We start from the raw sequence: 4,519 nt of genomic DNA, 5'->3' as shown, positions 1-4,519 counted from the left end.
TGCTGAAGGGCTGCTCTCTTAAGGGCAGCCTGGCTCTTGCAGGCTGATCCCATGAAAGGGCCTTCGCCGGTGCCATCTGGCAAGGTTGGGAGACTTTACCGCTTGGCAGGTGAGTTTTGGAAAAAAAGGCAACTTCCTGCAAGCGGCACGTCTGCTGAGCTGGGGATGCTGCTGCTGATGATGCCCTTCGCCCCGAGGAAGCCAGTCCCCATCGCTCTGCAGCGAGAGAGCTGAGCCCTCAGGAGCGTGCGAAGTGCTGCCTGCCACAGCTCCATCTTCAGAGCTGCGCGGATGGGTCAAACCGCAGCACAGAATCACACCAGAGGGTGGAGGTTGGATGGGACCTCTGGAGATGCGACTATTTACTCAATTCCCACTTGGATTTTAGCTAACACACAGCTCATGCTAAGGCCTAAAGTCTACTGATAGCAGTGCCATGATGCCAGAGCAAGGGCTACATGCAGGCAGGGCACGGTGGCCAGGAGGGCTAAAGGTCCTTTTGCAGGCACCGTCACCTGCAGCTTGCTGTCCCCTGCAGCCATCATCCTTGCACAATGACTGTCGGGCAGTTTCTTCAGAACCCCCTTGCTCATGGTGGTGGTATACATTAACTTCCACAGTGAACAGCATGAATGCCTCAGCTCACCCAAAAAGCTTTCAAAGTGGCTACAACAGCAGCCAGACAGCTGAGGCTTTTGTGCATCCCAGTGTGATAGAGGGGATGCCCGCAGCATGACAGAGGAGGAAAGATGAGCACTATACCTGTCGGCTAGGAAACTATTTTGCTCACAGGTTATCATGGTTTAACCCTGGCCGGCAGCTCAGCACCATACAGCTGCTCGCTCACTCCCCTGCAGTGGGATGGGGGATAGAATCAGAAGGGTAAAAGTGAGAGAACTCGTGGGTTCGGATAAAGACAGATTAATAATTTTAAAAAATTAAATTGTAAGGAAAAGCCCCCACCAACAAAGAGAGAGGAAAATAAAACCAAGAAAACAAGTGATGCAAAAGAAAGCAATTGCTCATCACCGACTAACTGCTGCCCAGCCAGTCCCCAAGCAAGGGCAGCCCCTGCCAGCCTCCACTCCCTAGTCTCATTGCTGAGCATGACGTCCTATGTCGTGGGATATGCCTTTGGTCAGCTGGGGTCAGCTGTTCCGGCTGTGTCCCCTCCCAACTCCTTGTGCAGCCCCAGCCTGCTCACTGGCAGGCAGTGTGAGGAGCAGGAAAGGCCTTGACGCTGCACAAGCACTGCTTAGCAATAACTAAAACATTCCTGTGTTACCAACACTGTTTTCAGCACAAATCCAAAACACAGCCCCATCCAAGCTACTGTGAGGAAATTTATCCCAGCAAAAAACAGTACACAGGTGCAGGAGTTACAAGTTGGGAGTTACAGATTAGAGAACTTCTGAGTTAGAAATCTCATTAATTGAGTGGTGAACGAGTGAATTTACGTGTTAGACGAGTCTGTACAAAGGGGATTGAGCCCTTGTTTGCTGTGTTTGTTTGTTTTCTTTCCTAATGAGCTTATAAACTAAAGTTGAATTTACAGAGTGTGTTGTCCTGTAAATGTGAGAGATCTGGCTGGGACGGGCAGAGAAGAGAGGCTCTCTCATGTGATGCGATGCAGTAAACATGGAATGCGCACTGAGCAATGCAGGAAGCACAAAACACAGAGCTGGCGTTAAAAAGTTGGAGTTAAGGAAAAAAAGATAAAGCTGGAGTTCTGCGGAAACTGCGTCTCTGGACTCTGTCCCCAAGGTTCATTCCCCTCAAATTGTCCCCCCTATATGCAAATTAACGGTGCAGAGCAGGAGGGTGTGAGCGATGGGGGGGTGAAAATGTGCATGGCCTCCAGCAGAGGTCGTTAAAGCGGCAGCAGAGACAGTATCACTGGAGCAGAGCTGCACTCGTTTGACAGCGTTTATTGGGGCAGGAACACATCGTTTCCCCTCATTCTGGGGGAGGTTTTTAGGGGGGTTTATATGGATTGCTCACATAAATAGCCACCTGGAGGACAGGATTCTTTCCTCTGGGAACGAGGATCTAAATATTCCAAGAAGCCTTTCAGTTTCCTGATGTGTTTCTTCTTTTTCTTCTTTTTCTTACATTTGCGATTGTCATTGTCAAAGCGGAGCACAGAGAAATCTAAATCATAAAGTCTGAAGGAAACATGCAAGCTAAAAATAGAAAAACACATGTGGTACTTGATGCATATGTGAAACGTTATTTATTTTACCACAGGTGATGACTTTCAGCGTGTCAGGTATTTTGTGGTTATTTCTGCACATCTGACTTACTTTAGATGCAGGAAATTTAAGCCCATGGATGTGTGGAATATGTGGAATTAAAAAAAAAAGTTGTTGTAACCTAATCAAGAATGGTGTGCAGATGTGGTTCTAACTACGTGGTCCAGATCTAGCGTTCTAACAAAATTCAGCAATATCTTTCCTATCTTCACTTGACCAACATAATGACATGATCCCCAGCCAGATAGCTGGGGGATATATAGCATTTATGCTATATAAATAACTTAGAAAAAATGGGAAACAGGCAACATGAAAAACACACAGAAATGAATTAGGAAAAAATTGCTGATTATGCTGCAATCCTTGCTTACTTGTAATCCTTCTCTTGATGTTTATCTTTGGACTTCTTTTTCTTCTTGACCTTCTTATATTTTTTCATTCTTTGGTCACCTATCTTTTGGCATTTCTTTTCTATTTCACTTCCGCTTCCTTCTGTGTGGGTATATTTTCTTTTGCCATTTCTTAGTTTTTCTTTTTCATTTTCCTGGGAAGAGACCTCAAAATTTGAATGAGCTGACACAGGTGGAAGTGCATGCCTTTCAAAAGAATATTTTTCAGATTGCTGCTGAGGTATTGAACAATGATGTAAGTTTGCTCTGTGGCTGCTAAAGTGATGTACATCTTCCTCTCTAGAGAGTGCGTTGTGAGGCCATCTGCTTTTGCAAGGACAAACCTTATGTCACCTGTTGTAGGTTTTACTTGATTTGTCAAAGTCTTTATCACAATGAGGGGACTTTCTCTCTCTACCATCTATTGTTCCATGAGATACTATCAAAATGGTAGTATCTTTCTTTGCTCCAAGTTCTCTCTCCTTTGGGATGATAATACCTATTCCTGTCTTGTTCTGTTCTTTCTCTGCTTCGGGATCTATAACGAGAATATTTTCCTGAACTTCTGACATTATTTGGACTGCTTCTTTCATTGTGGGAAGGTCTGTACTTGCTTTCATTGCAATACTCCTGCTTATGATGATTTTGCTTATTTGTTTCCACACTGCAAGAGCACCTCCTCTTGTGGGAATGATCATCTGTTTTGCTTCTGGTTTGCTTATCCTTCTCCCTCTCTTCAGTGACCGAGTTTTCTGTCTTTCTTTGGTAGTGCTCTTTGTCAGTTTTTTTAGAGTCGTATATTTCTTTCTTATCTTTTTTCCTATGTTTATCTTCTTCACATTTTTTATTACTCAGTTCCCCATTTTCTCTAGAAAATTGACTCTCCAAGACTTTATTCAGCTTCATAATAGAAGAATCATTAACAGGTGGTATCTCTACATAGTTATTAGAAATGTCCTTTGTATCTTGGCATTTATCTGTGATATTTTTTCGAAATACATTCAGTGTCAGACTGTAGCAGAAGTTTGTCCTAATTTCTCTTCACTCAGAAGACCCATTGATGTACAAAGGATTTTCTTTTGAAATTACTTCAAGTTCTTTTGATCTTCTTGGTTTGTCTTTGTCTCTACTGTTTTCAGACTCACACTGCCCAAGGAATTCAACTCCAGTGTCCAAGGATTTTTTCCTGACCTTGTCCTGACCATTGATGTTGGTATGTGCATTACCAGCTTTAGTTATAATACATTTCAGTAGAAATGGTTTCAGAATCTGATTGAGTAAAAAGATTCTCAACCTCACAGCTAAATTTGGAAGGAACCTTCCTGGATTCTTCATGGGCAAACAGTGCTTCCATCACTACAGTCTCCATTGGAGCGTCATTCTTAGAAGATTTCTGAGGCCAAGGGGCACTGCACAAAATAAAACCACATTTTTCTCTTGAAAAAGTCCATCTAAAAGATGAACGTTAGGAGTAAAACCCCCTTAAGTAAAAAAATTGGTGGCTACTGGAAAACTTTGAAAGACATTCCTTTTAGAAAACCATTATTACACCTTCCTCAGCTCCCAGAAATGGTGGGTTTTTTTTCCCTTGATAATGCAATCATTATTGCATTAAAAACCCCACACCCAACACATCTGTCTCCTTCCACTTGCTGCTCTTAATCACATCAATAGCCAAAACCACTATATTTGCTCTCCCCCAACTAGAAAAAAGTAAATCATAGCATCATAGAATAGTTTGGGTTTGAAGGGACCTTTAAAGGTCATCTAGTCCAACCCCCCCACTGTGGGCAGGGACATCTTCAACTAGATCAGGTTGCTCAGAGGCCCGTCCAACCTGACCTTGAATGTTTCCAGGGATGGGGCATCTACCACCTC

At 43.5% G+C, this 4,519-nt stretch overlaps 1 pseudogene; it reads right to left on the bottom strand.

Annotated features, from left to right (window-relative positions):
- LOC104076491 overlaps nucleotides 1–4,034 on the bottom strand; it is a 7,776-nt pseudogene extending 3,742 nt beyond the window's left edge.
- Between the last annotated feature and the right edge of the window lie 485 nt (nucleotides 4,035–4,519).

This window comes from Fulmarus glacialis, unplaced genomic scaffold (assembly GCF_000690835.1).
Source record: "Fulmarus glacialis isolate BGI_N327 unplaced genomic scaffold, ASM69083v1 scaffold6535, whole genome shotgun sequence".
In the NCBI taxonomy this organism is placed as follows: domain Eukaryota; kingdom Metazoa; phylum Chordata; class Aves; order Procellariiformes; family Procellariidae; genus Fulmarus; species Fulmarus glacialis.
The sequence above is the reverse complement of the archived record's forward strand: the minus strand, read 5'-3'. Positions and strand labels throughout refer to the sequence as shown.